The sequence below is a fragment of the Leptonychotes weddellii genome, chromosome 5 (assembly GCF_054177405.1).
Source record: "Leptonychotes weddellii isolate Sample4059 chromosome 5, ASM5417740v2, whole genome shotgun sequence".
NCBI lineage: Eukaryota > Metazoa > Chordata > Mammalia > Carnivora > Phocidae > Leptonychotes > Leptonychotes weddellii.
This window is the reverse complement of record NC_138373.1, coordinates 562,901-578,111: the sequence shown is the minus strand read 5'-3', so window position 1 is coordinate 578,111 and position 15,211 is coordinate 562,901. Positions and strand designations below refer to the sequence as shown.

General features: G+C 61.3%; 1 long non-coding RNA gene across 1 annotated transcript; it reads left to right on the top strand.

Annotated features, from left to right (window-relative positions):
• The first annotated feature begins 3,358 nt into the window (after positions 1-3,358).
• Positions 3,359-8,571, top strand: LOC115942316 (uncharacterized). Its single transcript, XR_004076912.2, has 2 exons — positions 3,359-3,514; positions 4,666-8,571. It is a non-coding gene; the product is annotated as an uncharacterized LOC115942316 (long non-coding RNA).
• Positions 8,572-15,211: the final 6,640 nt, after the last annotated feature.

The following is a 15,211-nucleotide window of genomic DNA, read 5'->3' as shown; positions in this document are numbered from 1 at the left end:
CCCTGCCCTGCCCTGCCAGCGAGGGGAGGGGCCGGCCTGGCCCGGAGACCAGAGCCCGGACGGCCTTGAGCTATCCTTGGCTTTGCTTCCCCTTGCTTGTTGGCTGACAGCAGACCCTGCTCACCGGGGCTTTACCCCTCAGCCCCCCTCTGCCACACACGATTTCTGTCCACCGGACACCACGTCCAGGCAGGGCCTGTGCCTGGAGGCTCGGCGGGAGGGAAGTGCTGTGTGCAGGAGCTTTGTAGGCTGTGTCCGTCGGCATCCAGGTGGGCGTTCCGATGCCCCTGCGGCATTTTCTGTGGATTTCACCAATGATTGGTCCTCTGGGAGGCGGCATGCCCGGAAATTGAGCATGCGGATCAACCAAACATTCAAGTTCGTAATGTTTATGTCAAACATATTTATTCTTTGTTTTGTGACTCAGAATGATCAACATGATCTTGGGGGGCCTGGCACCCTGGTTTTGAAGGGTAGGTCGTATTGCCTCTGGGGGAAGGTCTGGTGAGAATTTCATGGTTCTAGAACCTCAGCCACCTAGCTTCTCCACCGCCTCATGCGGGCCTCCATGCCCCCTCCCCAGGACTTGTGTGCTCACTGTACCCCCTTTCTCCCACATACCAAAGGCTATGCCCTCACCTTGGGTCTCAGATGCTGGGTTCCCACCACTGTTTTTCTTGACCTTCATCCTACCCCAGACATTTAAATCACAAAACGTAAAATCAACTTACTCTCCAACTAGCCTACCTAATTTTCCCCGCAGTATTTTAATCTTCTCGTGTCATCTCGCTACGGGCACATAGCTCAGTCACTTGAGGCTGCTGTAGTGGAATGCCACAGCCGGCGTGGTTCATAAACAGACACGGGTGTCCCACCATTCTGGGGGCTGGACGTCCAAGACCGAGGTGCTGGCATGGTCAGGTCCTGGGGAAGGCCTCCTCCTGGTTCATGGAGGGCCATCTTCTGGCTGTGTCCCCGCGTGGTGGAAGGGGCCAGGGAGCTCTCGGGTCTCTGCCGTCATGACCCATACATTTCCCCAAGGCCCCACCTCCGGATACCATCACACCAGGGATTAGGTTCGAGCATATGAACTTGGGGGAAACCAACATTCAGACTGTGGCTGCAGGCATTTTTGTCTGTTGTGTACCCCACAGTATAGTTAGCACTGAGAGGAGTATTTAGTGTGAAAACATTGCTTAACAAATATTCGTGAAATGAGTACTGGTCCTTGGCGATACCGGCTCTTCCTAACCAGGAGCTGCTGAGCTAAGTTGCCTGGAGAGGGTGGGGCTCCAGGGTCTGTTGGGGTGGGTGCAGCTGCTGCCGCCAGGCTCGCACAGCAGGCGGGGCTCTTGGTCATTCTACCGCAAAGGCTCTCAGGCTGTACTCGTACCATTTCTCTCGGGGCCCCCGCACTGAAGCCCACGGGCACAGTGAGTGGCCCTGTGCTTGCTGCCCTCTGGTGAGGCCCAGGGTCAGACAGCTGGTGGGAAGCATGGCCTGGCAGTATGTGCTGTGGCAGAGAGCCCCACCTGCCCAGGGCCCAGGCCTCTGTGTGTGCCCTAGGGGTGCTGGAACGCAACCTGCAGGGCCCGGAAGGGACAGTGGCTTGGGAGTAGGCAGGCCTGGCACATTTGGGGCCCTCACTGAGCCCCAGGCCCAGGTGTGAAATGTGGGTACAGGGTGGAGGGTGTGAGAGCGCACTGGGAGCCGTGCATCCCGTCCCCGCGTGTGGTGTGCCAAGCCAGCTCCCTCCCTTTCCCGTTCCCATCTCCCAGGGCTGCTGCTGAGTCATGGGAGCCAGATGGGGTGTGAAGAAAGCAATCAATCCAAGGGCTCTTAAGGCCGAGTAGTGACACTGGAATGCACTAGGAAATCAGCACGTAGATCTTCTAGGACTCAGAAGTCCCAGAATGGAGTCCTTTCCAGGAAACTGGCAATCCTGGAAACTTTTTAAAAAACAGTTCCGAGTCCCAGTTTCCTCATCTGTGAAGTGTGGGTGCCAATGCCTGCCTCCCAGAGATTAAGCAGGACAGCACAGGTGAGACCACCAGGCATAGAGGCCGTGCCCACCCCGCGCTCTGCCTTCCCCTCCGTCCCTACAGCCCCTGTGTGCCTGCCCCGTCGTCACTGTTGGGCAGGCTCCTGCGTGGAGTAGCCCATGGGTAAGGGTGAAATGACCAGGAGGGAAAGCACAGGAAGAGTCTGACTTGGCTCTGGGACCGTGGAGATCCTTATCGGGCTGGGAAGCTGGGACACCCACACCCAGAGCGGGAAGCCCACACCCGGCAGCCGGCACACGGTGGGTGAATGGAGAAACGGCTTCTAGAGCTGCCTCAGCAGCCAGAGGACAGAGCGTCCTGGGATGCCTAGCTTCTGACCTTTGCCAGAGAGGCAGTTGGATGCGTCCACTCCTGTCCCCAACCAGCCCTGCCACCAGAGCCTCCAGCAGGCCCCTGGGTGGAACCAGAAGGCTCCTGGCTGCCCGCGTGTGGTTTTTTCTTGCGTCCTAAGATTCATCTGCAGTCTTAGGGGAGGGAACCCATGCTCGAGAGAGATTCAGGTGTTCACATGGTGAAGGAAAAGCTTTGTGATTCATTTATTCAGTGGGTCTCTGTTAACACTTGGCCTTGCCTGGGTGATGTCTTAGAGCCCCACCCTTGTCGAGCTCCCAGTTTGAGGGGACTAGGTGTTAATCCGAGGACTCCAGTGGGTGTTCTGTCACCACTCTGAGAAGGGCTGCAGGGCCATGGTATTGGGGGGGTGCTCAGGAGGTGAAGCAGAGGTTTCTCCAAAACTGAGGAGGACTAGTCACGAGGCTCCAGGCAAAGGGAAGAGCTTGTGCAAAGGCCCTGGGGAGGAGACAGCAGGCCAGATTCAAGGAACCCAAGGGTGCTGCAAGTGGTGGAGGTGTGGGAATGGGGCCAGCACGCGGAACCAAAGCCTGCCAGTCAGATGGGGGTCCGTGTTGTGGGCAGACAAATGGGGAGCAACTGGGGGCGCCGCAGCAGTGGTTTTCCTGCCTCCTGTGGGGAGCAGCCCGGGAGCAGGGCCTGGAAATAGGCAGACCTCTGGGTGTGCGCTCTGTCTGTGCCACTGGGTGGCCCAGCTGTGGACCGAGAAGCTGCCCTGAGTCGCCATTCTCTTCTGAACAAGCTCCTTAAATAAGGAACCTGGCGCCGCACATCTCCTGCCTCCTTTGCAGAGCCGGATTGGGGCTGGGGTTGGGGTTGGGGGTCCGCGCCCACCTGCGGTCACGGGCCCCGCCCACCGCATGGAGCCACGCCCACACGCGGGGGCCTCACCCGCCGGGGTCCCCACCCGCCGGGGTCCCGCCCACCGCCCGGAGCCACGCCCACACGCTGGGACCTCACAGGCCGAGCGCCCGCGCGCTTGCGTCACCGCCCGGCCGGCTGGATCCGGTTCCAGCCGAGCCGGGCCGGCCTGACATGCGCAGTGCGTGGGCGCTGCAGCCGGGCGGGCCGCGGGCACGCTGACTGCCCGGGACGCGGAGGTCAGTGCGCCGAACCCGGGAGCGGGGCTCAGTGGGGGTGGGGGCATCCGCTCTGCCCGAGCGCGCGGAGGGCGGGGCGTGTCCGGCTCGGGAAGGGGGGGCCGGTTCCTGCGGGGGGGCCCGGCCTGGGGAGGCCGGGCCCTGGTAAGACGTCTCACGGTGAGGGCGGCGTGCCCTTCCCCCATGGGGTCGGGCGCGGGTGGGCCCACGCCGCTGCCGGGGTTACATCGTCCTGGGAGCCCCACCCGGCCACCCGGGTCCACCTTGCCCACTTCCTGGGGTCACGGAGCGCCCTGCTCCCCAGCCTCGGCGTTCTGCACGGTGAGGATGGGGCCCCAAGCTATGTCCTGCAGCGGGGGGTGGGGGGGTAATCGTGGGGGCTCCGAGCTGTGTCCTGCACCGGGGGGAGGTCGGGGGCTCTGAACTGTGTCCTGTACCGGGGGGAAAGCGGGGGGGGGTGGGGGCTTCGAGCAGTGTCCTGCGCCAGAGGAGAGGGGCTCCGAGCTGTGTCCTGCTCCGGGAGTGGGGGATATGGGGGACGTGAGGGAGGCTCCGAGCTGTGCCCTTAGCAGCTCGTACCTGGGGAAGGCCTCTGAGGCCCGCTGACCCTCTGGTTGCTGCTTCAGAGAGCTCAGCCCCAGGCCATGTGACCCCACGCGAGTCCCCTGGCTCTCCAGCCCGTCTTCTCTGTAAAGCTGAGCAGTGGTCTAAACCCTGTCCCTGCTCTGCACTCTGGGACTCACCTGTCCTTTCTCTCTCCTCTCCTGGGATGGGTGTTGCTCTCTGCGTGGGACATCTTCAGGGCTTTTGTAGCCCAAGGCGGCCTTACCTTTGCAAGGCCCACCCACGCATAGCGCATCATTGTTTGGGGGAGGAAAACGTAAACAAGGATATTACTGTTTTGCTTGTGAAATGATTCGGCTGTAACTCTTTATTTGGGCACGTGAATTTTCACTGTACATTCAGGAATTCTTGCAAAGTGAGAAAAACCTAACCCATGGTTTCCAAATGTGATGAAATTTTTTTGAAAGTTATGTTTAACAATTGATGGAGTTGACTTAATGATGCACTGTATACATTCAGTGAAGCATTTGCTTGGATTTTGCTGTTTCATCTTGGAGCCAATACATGTTTTGGTTTTTTTCCCATAGCTCAGACCTTTTGCAGGTCCTGAACAGCCCGCAGGGCCCAGAAGGCAGCGGGGCCCCTGACATGAGGATTTAGATCGAGTTGCCCTGTTCACTTTGTACCCAAAGGCTCCGCCGAGACGCCGCTGAGGGAGAATACAGTCCAGAGACTGTTCGGTTGGAGCAGCACGAAAACACATTGGGAAGTCCTGTGCAGAACTGTTGGTTTTTCCCTTGAGAGAAGCAGTGTCCGCGCGTCTTCCCGCAGTCGTCCTGGGAGAGCTTGCGCCCTGTGCCTGCTCCCCGAGCGCTGGGCCCACCCCAGCTGAGGTGGGGGGTAGATGTTTTTGCACTTGTGTAGTGTGCGTTCACACGTTAAGAATCTGATCTTTGTTAACGTGTGGCAAGGTCAGCACTGCCAAATTAGGAACGAGTCTCTGCTGATTTTTCGGAAGTTGTTGAGAAGTATATTTTTGGTGTAGTAAATGTTATTTCTAGAGTCATTTACAATTCCTATACTTAATATTCTGCCTGGCTCTGTCCGTTCTGGCCATCAGCCTGCCAGAATGGTGTTTCCAGATTAAACACAACGTGCAGCCTTCAATTCCTGGCTAGTCCCACGTTTCCGGAAATGAAAGGAAGGCAGATTGAGAGTTTACTAGGAAGGCGGTGGGCGTGGCTGGGGGCCTGCTGTGAACACAGGGCAGGGCTGCACATGTGACTTTTGCCTTCCAATCCAGCACTCATGCCTAGAAGCCACAGCGGTGACCTTCCACACGAGGCTGTCGACCATTCCCAGTGCCCCTGGGCTCCACGCCTGCGCTGGCCCACTGGTAATGAGAGAAACGTTCTGAGTCCAGATCATGAGTTCCCTAAAACCAAATGAGGGCCCAGTCGGGCAGTCCTACTCGGGATGACGAAGCTCACACCGGGGGGAGTCAACCCAAGGCAGTGAGGGCTAGCAGCGGGGGGCGGGGGGGGCCCTCGGGGCCCGGAGGTCCGGGAAGACCCAGTGGGGTCCTGCCTCCGCCGAGCGGTTAGCCTTGCCCTGTGTGGGGGGCGGTGTCCACGCCTTCTCTGTCTGGCCATGAAGTGCTGGGGCTCCGCCAGCCTGGTGCCGGGGCCTGTGCCTCTCTGGTGGGAGGCTGGGCAAAGAGGGCCCCTTGCAGCCTCTTTGGGGACTCAGCCTGCTCTCAGAAGGCCCTAAGACTGTGCTGATGCAGGCAAACCGCTGTGCCGTAAATGCCCAGTGTGAAACGCTGACCCCTCCACTTGGGGGGGAGGCAGGGGAGGACCCGCTTACCAGCTTCTTTCTCTGTGGAGTCGACGTTCTTCTGATGAAGAGCGTGGAGTCCTCCCTGTCGTGCCCCTCCTCCCCTGACCTCCCACCCCTGCTGCCACAGTTGGCCTTCTCCTGGTCACCATCAGCATTCCCTTCCCCCATGGCCTTTCCTGTCCCTGCTGCCGGTGTCCCCGGGCTCAGACAGAACCACAGCTCAGCCTGTTAACATGTCCCTCTGTCCCCACCTAAGGCTCCTGGGGAACAGGGTTGTGCTTCACTTCTGTCCCGAGGCGCCTGGCTTGCGCTTTGCCCTGGATGGCTGCCCCAGATGGTGCTCTGGGAGGGGCAGTGCCAAGACTGACCACATTCCACACTGAACCAAAACGGGCAGCAGGCCCTGCACCCTCCAGTGACGGTGCTGACTTACCCGTGCCTGGGCAGCGTCGTCCACCACACTTGCTGGGAGGGGCGGCTTGCTGGAGTCTGCCATTCAGGACTGGCTGATAAGGTAAAAGGAGGAAGATGTCACCGATGTCTGCCAGGTGGCCTTCCCCATCGGTCACTAGTCCCTGTGGGCACCACCTGCACACCTCCTTCACACCTCCTTCCCTCTTGCTCAGGAACGTGGGGATTTGTCCACCCCTATCCCCCCCAAACCCTAGCCTATCTGCTCCTCCTGTCCATCCATGTGTCTGCCTCCACTAGAGAGTGGGCCCTCCAAGGACAGGGCTGGACTTGCTGACTGGATGGATAGACAGACCAGCTGTGAAATGGTAAAAGTGTCTTGAATAGAAGGATTGGCTTGTAGTATCAGAGGACTTTGTTTCCAGAAACCTAATCTGACCTTTGTAAAGATGCCATCTCAGGGCTGAAGGTTCTCTGTGTGTGCAGACACCGTGGCGTCAAACTGTGGGTGTGGGGCTGGGCAGAGGAGCTCTCCTCGCTGGCTCGGGACCACCCTGTCTCCCAAGGACCCGGTAAGCTGTTCCCAGGACAGCGTGGGAGAGTTGGGGCATCCTGACACCCATCTCAGGCTGAAGCTCTGTGGGGCTGGTCATCATGGCTGGCTCCTGTACCCACATCTGTATACCTGTGTGTCTTAGGGCTTTGCAGTGCGTATTGGTCTCTAACAAACACCCATTTCTGTCCTGGGGTTAAGAGAAGCAGTAGGAAAAGCTGAGCCACCGGCGCTCATGACCTGCACTGGTCTCCCGGCCCTGGGCTGTCTGGTGCACACGGCCTGCCCAGCACGAAGGTGCACTGTGCGGCAGGGGAGGTGGTCCCATGGCCCTACGCCCAGAAGCTGAGACAGGGAGTCAGGTCCCACCAACAGCCCAGGGCCTGGGGTTTGAAGAATGTCAGTGTGGAAGACACCCCCCCACACACACACACACAGAGCAGTGGACAAAAGACTTCATCCCTCCAATTCCTCATCTCCTCTGAAAACAAGGTGAGCTCTGTTGCAGTCCTGGAGTCTGTTCTTTGACGTGTGTGCCGGCATGTGTGTTTCTGGGAAGAGGGTCCAGCGGCTTCCATCCTGTTCTCCGAGGCCAGGTGCATTTAGATGGGGAGAAGCGGGTGGGGCAAGAGCCTGGCTGTTCCAGGGCTCCCAGGTGTGGGGTGGCAGACCTACAGGCTTGGGGGGCCGGGCTCGAGTTGGGGTTCATTCTTAATCCCGGCTCTCAAATTCAGAGAGTTCGAGCCTGGAATTTAAAGAAATAGCTGCTTTCGCTGTCTCTGCTAACGTTTAGCATTTCCTTCCGCCGCGAATGTCGGCGGCAGACCACGGTGGCATTGGCAGGACCCGTGGAGGGCACAGGTGCGTCCTGGCAGGTGGCGGGTGGAGACCTCACCTGTGCTCGGCTGCGCGCCGGTCACGGTCTCAGCCCTGTGGCAGATGCGGTAGCAACGCGCAGGTGATGCCTGTTCTGGTAACGGCCTCTGTGCCCCTGCGTGTCCCGCGTATCGCGTCTTGCGTTTGCAAGCCGCCTCGGGGGGTCCCCGGGCCCCACCCCTGGCACGGGCGTCCGGATCCAGGAGCTATGCTCTGCGAGGAGCCCCAGCCGACCTGACAGCTGCTCTGGCCGCCGCTCTCCCTGTCCTCCAGGAGCTCACTTACATCCGGCCGTGAGCTCCTCGAGGCCAGAGCCCGCGTCCGCCTCCGCTCAGCGCTGCCCGAGACCCCCACCGAGCGCGGGGCCCCGCAGCCCCCGTCTCCTGGCCGCTTCTGTGGTGCCTCAAAGCGGCAGCTTCGCCAGCGTCCACGTGCGTGTTTTCTGAAGTTGCCGTTTCAACCCGGATGCTGCAGACAGATGAAACGGGGAAACTCTCCCATTCGTGCGGTGGCGGAGGACTGACTGTACTCTGCGTGTTAGCTTGGGCAGGTATCTTAGGGTGGTAAGGGGGACTTGGGGGAAATCGGCCTGAGAAGGATGTGACGGTTCATGCCCGCATGTTTTATCTCATTGGCTCTAATGAGTCGGCTGGGTGTTGCTGTGAGTTTCTGGTGGCTGAAAAGGCCTGTTGGTCCTGGTTCTGCAAGCCGTGTCACTGAGGCTCCCGGGAAGGGGGCACGCGGGGCGTCCGTATTGCCTGTCACAGCTGCGTGCGCATCTGCTTATTTCAAAATAAAACACTGCATTGAAAAATTACAGGAAACTGTCCCTTTTTTGTTCGTTTCTAGAAAAGGAAGGGTAGTTTGTTACCATAAGTTACTCTTCTGAATTTTCATAACTGAGGTAATGAGTCTGATTAAGGTTCAGTCTTTGAACTGGAACAAAATTTCCAGCGGTGCCACAGACGGAGGCGTGGGCTTCCTGCCTGCCCACCGAACTCCTAGATTCAGAACCAGAAGGAAGAGGGGCTCCGTCATGGGGAGGCCTGCAGGCCAGAGCCAGCTTCCTTTTTTCTGCTGATCCCCGGACCCCTGTCTGCAGAGCCCCTTCTGTCCCCTGAACTCGGGCTCTGGGACAGTTGACTTCAGGGTGCCAAGGGTCGAAGGGTCAGTAGACCCCACTGTGGCCCTGGAGGGCCTCCTGTGTGGAAGGTGCTGCTCGGAGCATTCTGGGCAGTTTATGGACAGACGACTGTGGTTACCGATCCTCTGCCCGGGGGCCGCACGGATGCGGCACATCTGTAAACGGAGGACTCCATAGAGAGACTGCCTCCCTTGCCACCCAGGCCTTCAGGGGCAGAGAAGGAAGGGGAGGAGGCTCCCCGGCTCATGCCCCCCACCCCCCACGGTCACGGTCACTTTCACCCCAAACCCCAGCCCCTGTGTGAGGGCGTCCCTGACAGCCCCCCGCTGCGGGCTCGCCCTTGACCGTTGTTTCTACTGCGCAGTGTTCTAACACGCCCGCTCTGTCGGGTGGTCAGTTGATGGGTTTTACCAGGTGACAGGTGGGTGAGGACGCTGCTGGAATCGGGCAGGCAGCAAGTAACAGCACTGTTGGATGGCCCGGGGTGCATCGGTGAACCCCCCAGCGCAAGTCCCGCTCTCGGGGAGCCCTTGTCTGAAGTGGCCTGACCCCATTCCCTGTGCTCCCGGCTCCAGCCTCAGGCCCCGTGCCAAAGGAGCCCCTCCAGTCACGGATCGCATTTCCAGGTGAGGAAAGGGTACCTGGACCCCAGACTGTCTTCTGACGCTGCGTGAAACGATTTCCAGTAGTTTGGCTCTGCCGCCACGATGAACAGACTGGTGGGGAGGGCCCCTGCCTGTCAGTCCCTGCTCGGGTGCTGCCCCTCCTGACCCTGGTCCCCGCTCTGCCGGCATCAAGACCGTGCCCTGGCTCGCCCTCCCCCGAGAGCTCTCCCTGCCGCTCCCTGGCCGAGCAGGGCCCACGTGTGCTGGTCTACACCGCCCCTCTTTTCAGAGGCCCACTGGGACCTGGGTGAGCCTGGGCGGGAGGGGGGCGTCTTGCTCTCACACATCCTGCTTGGGGCACAGGCCTGCACGGAAGTGGTCTCGGGAACCACTCGGGGTTTATCGCAACTCTGGGCTCTCTCCTAAGCCAACCCAGCGGCTGCGTCTTCAGTCGAGGTCGGGGCGGAGCAGATCCCACAGCAGCACTGGGCCTGCCCACTTGCCTCTCCTCGTGGTGTCTAAGTTTATCCTGTTTTAGTAATCTCTACACCCGACATGGGGCTTGAACTCATGACCCCGAGATCAAGAGTCACCTGCTTTTCCGACTAAGCCAGAGCCGGCTGTACATGAGGTGGGGTAGCCAGGCGGGACGTTCTTCCCCGGGGCTGCCCCCCCTTCCCTTCCATGTGGGGGCTGGGGCCTCAGCAGGCGACCCCGCAGGACCATGATGGGAATGAGGAGAGTGCCCTTTTGGATCGTGATCTGTGCTCGCTCCTGAAGCAGGAGGAGGTCTGGGGAAGGCAGGGCGCTGTGCAGAGGACGGTACAGACGTGACTGGGGCCAAGGAACGTCCCCGGGAAGGGAAGGTGGCCGTGGGCCGGCCCACCCCCAGAGGTGGAGGGAGGCTTGGAGCAGGAGACACGACCCCTGGGCCCAGGCAGTTCTTATGTCTCCTCAGTGGGAAGAGACCAAGGCTGGGGGGTGGGCACTCCTGAGTGCCCAGAGGCGAGAACCAGCACCTGCAAGCTGCTTCGACGGAGCCCGTGGGCGCTCCCCTCTCGGGAACGGTGGCCCGGTGGTGAGGAAGGACAGCGGGCGGGACTCAGGCTGGGTTCTGTCACTGGCCTGCTGGGTGAGCTCAGGCCCTTCCTGCCCCATCCCCAGGCCTTGCCTGCACACCTGTTGCTGGGGAGATGGGTCAGTGTCCGTGACGGACTCCATCCGGGGAATGCTGTTTCCTCCCGGGGAGGCAGACCCTCCGGATTCAGGCAGCACGCACGTCCCCTGCTGCGTGCCGTGTTGGCTCACACGTCCTGGCAGAGGCAGAGGGTCCCTGGCCCACAGGGGAGGCCGCTCTGCCTGAGGTGATGGAGCCAGTAGGGAGAGCCCAGGCCCCACGCGGGCCCTGCCCGCAGCTGCCCCCAGCCTCCCGGTGCGTCCAGCCAGGCTGCAGACCCCATGGTGGGAGTGGGGGCTGCCCTGGAGGTTGAGGGTGCCCCTCGTTCACGGGCCCAGGGCACAGGTGCTGGCAGCCCCCGTCCCCGATGCCATGCTGAGGCCCAGCTGGAGGGTTGTCTTCACTCTCAGCCTGCGTCCTGGTCCCCGGAGCCTCAGTCGTGCGGTGAGCACTGTGCTCCCGTCTGACCCGAGCCGGTGTGACCTCTGCTGCGGCCGGGTTAGCCTTGCCCTTCCTGCCACCAGCTGTGGTGAGAGGTGTGTGCACGCGGCTGGCTTCTCCCCACAAAGCCACGGTAAGACCTCAGCCCAGGCCTGTTTTGTAGGGAGCAGGGGCTCACATGCACAGCTGGCACGATTGGACCCCAGTTGGGCAGCCTCTGAGCTTCAGACTCTTCCTCCCTGCCCCCGATCCCTCCCCAGCTCCTGAAGAGCGACTGGTCCTGGGAACCGCTGCCCAGAGCTTGTCTGGAGCTTGCGGAGGAAGCTCGTGCTGAGCCAGGACATGGCTCCAGGCTCAACTCCTCTGCCGATGGGCCAGGTGGAGGCTTGTGTGTGTGCCTGGGGCTAGTCCTGTGGTTTTAGATGCCCGGATCAAGTCGGCAGCTCATAAAAGTTGACCCTAAGAGGAACAGGGGCAGAGTCCAAGCCCGGCCTTCTGGAAGGCCCAGCCCTTCTCAGCTCTTGGTGCAGCCCCTGCCCCGCTCTGAGAACTGGTCCTGGTGGGTCAGGAGCCAGAACCCAGGCTGCTGGGACATCTCTGCCCTTCACCACCCTCCTCCAGACCCACCACAGACTGGCCTCTGGGTGGCGGGGCGCCTTCTGAGCGCTGTGTGCTGTTGCCCATCTGTAAAGACCTCTGTGAGCGGGCTTGCGGAGATGAGCTCTGTCAAACCCCAGAGCTCTCTGCAAATGTCAACGCGGGAAGTGGCCGGGTATGCGTGGTGCCTGTGGAGAGGGAGCCTTCGGGCTGACCCGCAGGTGCGGGCGCTGGGCCCAGCAGCACTGGGAGCCTGGGAAGACCCGTCCTGTCACGTGTCGCTGCCGGCTGCCCTGGGCCAGGCCTGGGGGTGGCCCTATCCAGACAGAGATGTGCTCTGAGCGTACAGCCCACAGCGAATGCAGAGACTTAGCGTGAAAAACAAGGCCGCAGAATTCCATTATCACTTTCGTATTGCGTCTGCCCTCTAGGCAGCCTCCGTGGCGCTGGGCCCCTGCCTCTGTGTCTCCGTGGCGCTGGGCCCCTGCAGGCCTGAGCTCCCACTTTCTGCCTTGGATGGCACCTGCCCAGGCCCGGGATGCGAGTCCCAGGGGCCCGAGCCCCCTGCCTGGTGGAGCTGTGGGGTGAGCAAAGGGGTGTGTGCACGTTTCAGTGTCTGGCCTGGGGGACCGTCGAGAACGGCCCATAGCTAAGAGTTGGGGGTCTTTATCTAAATTTGGCTACGTTCTAGATTCTTTTGCTGCTGCTCGAGTAATTTTTCCTTTCACCACATTTTGAAAAATAAAATGTGGCCACCAAATGTCAGGAGGCATTACTCCACCGTGTAGACAAGCAGAGAGAAGGTTCCGGAGCCCAGGGAGAAGCCCTCCTCCCCTCCCCAAAAGCTGCTCCAATGCTGATCGAATTTTGGATTTCCACACATGATCTCAGGGAGGAAAATCAGTTTCCCTTGCTTTACAAAACCTCGTAAGCATTGAGTCTAGTGTCTCCTGCTTTCCAAGTGGGGAAATCCGGAGGATGGCTGGTTTATCCCGACTCTCCGCTGCAGCTGGTGGCAGGACCACAGCGACCTGTGGGGAGCGGACTTGAGCAGCTCCTGGCTCGTCCTGGGCTCTGGCCGCCTCTGTGCCCCGGCCTGGGCCAGCCGCTCCTCCTCCCACACAGCGGGGCCCCCTTCCCTCCCAGCTCCCTGTGTAAAGAGGAGCACTTGATCGTTGCTCCTGGGTCCTCTGGGAAGGACAAGGGGCCTTTCTCTGGGACACAGCTGCTGTCGACCCTCGTGGAGCCCCCCGAGTGAGGGCCGGAGGCCATGGCTGCACGCCTGGGGCTGGGGCTGGGGCGAGCTGTCACCCCAGGAGCCTCTCCTCGGGCCCTGAGGCTCAGAGCAATCCACGTTTTAACCGGGGCAGCTGCCGTGCTCGGGAGCAGGTGCAGACTAGTGACGAGGCACCCAGCGAGCGGGGATGGCCAACATCCACGTCACGGCCCACGTCACCCTGGGCTGCACTGCCTGTTTGTGTGTCAGACCCCTCCCCTGAGTCTCTCATTTGGCAGAAAGCCCACACTGGACAGTCCGGCCCAAACTGGACACTGGCGAGGTCCGCGGGAGGGGGCACATCAGCTGACCCCACGGACGCTGCCCCTGGACGACCCCAGTTTCCAGAGAAGGGGTGGGGGACGATGCCAGGGGTCCACTGCACTGTGGCATGTGACGCCCCTCACACGATCCGCTGCCCTGGGGGTGGCTGTGGGCGCGAGTGCGGGTCTGTGTGGCCCGGTTTCTGTGGTCAGCTCGGTCTGGAACGGGTAGTCTTCATTCACGCCGTGACGGCTCGTGTCACCCCAAGTCTTCAGCGCCCGCCACGCTGCCCGAGCAGAGGGGTCCGCAGGGCTGTCTGCCCATAAAGCCACACAGAACCAGCGGAAAGCCTCACCCCAAGGGCCTGACACCACGGTCAGGGTGCAGAGGGGGCCCCAGAAAAGGGAAAGTGGCACGCTGAGCAGACTCCTGTGGGCTTCGTGCCTCGTAAGCGCATGCTGTCCCTGCTGTGGTTTCACCAGAACGAGCCAGCACAAAGGTGCCAAACAGACCTCCTGCGAGCTTGGTGTCCTGTGTGCCCTTACCCACACAGCAGAGGACGGCCGTCGCCCGTGCCCACGGGGAGACCACTCATTCTGTGGCTCCGGATGCCCCCAAGCCCATGTCCGCCAGCATGGGTGCCCACGCAGGCCCCAAGCCCCACAGGAGGGTGACAGCAAAGCAGAACTGTGCCTCCAGCATGTCCAGATGGCCCCGAGAACACACGAGTGAGACGAGGTCCGCGGGGGTCCGGGCTGAAGTCGGGCCCCCACTGGAGACGGGTCTGTGCTCTCTCAGGGGAACCGTAAACATGGCAGGGTGTCAGCCGCATGTTTTAGGTCTTTAGGTACTTGTGGGGGTGACTTGGTGGCTCTGCCCCTGCACGGCGGCCCCAGAGCAGGCAGAGAGCCCAAGGAGCCCACCTGCATCTGCCCGTCTCCTCTGGGGGGACTGGCTTCCACACGCCCCCAGGCCACAGTGTGCCCCTCTCTACAGGGGAAGCCACGGCCTTCGGGGACACCTTACCCAGGTACGTCCTCAGGGCCACCCTGAAGGGAGACCCAGGGAGACGGCACCTCGAGGCACGCGTGGTGCTGTGGGCAGCCCTCAGTCCCGTCCCTGCTTGGCCCTGGACGGTTTCACAAAGTGGGCCAAGCTCACAGGTGTTCAGAGCTGCTGGGCCGGTGCAGCCACGGGGCTTGCTTACAGCCAGGGGGTCTCCTCTCCCTACACCCTTCACCACACCGCGCTCTGCCTGCTGCCCCCCACACCTGGCAGGTGCGCGGCCGTGACCCTGTGCCTGAGGGCGTGCGCCTGCCGGGGAAGGAGGGTGTCCCGGCAGGATGGTCAAGGCCCCTGTCCCTCGAGTCCACATGGGGTCCTCCCTGCCTCCCGGGTCTGCCTTCTTTCTTAGACAAAGGCTCTGCTCCTCGACAAGCCTGCAGAGAAGGAAGGTCTGTTGTGACCTGGAATCCCCCAGCAAGAGTGGGAACAGGGCACCCTAACATCAGCTGCCAGATGTGGAAGCCAGCTGTCGAGTCGTGTGCAGGACAGCAGCTCTCTGTGCCTCCTGGTGGCCCCGAGCTCCTGGTCCCGGACCTGAGACTCAGGCATCCATCCCTGAATCTCTGTGCCTCCCGGTGGCCCCGAGTTCCTGGTCCCGGACCTGAGACTCTGGCATCGGTCCCTGAACTTCTGTGCCTCCCGGTGGCCACAAGCTCCTGGTCCCGGACCTGAGACTCGGGCATCGGTCCCTGAACTTCTGTGCCTCCCGGTGGCCACAAGCTCCTGGTCCTGGACCTGAGACTCGGGCATCGGTCCCTGAACCTCTATGCCTCCTGGTGGCCCCGAGTTCCTGGTCCCAGACCTGAGACTCTGACATCCTTCCCTGAACCTCTGTGCCTCCTGGTGGCCCCAAGCTCCTGGTCCTGGACCTGAGACTCGGGCATC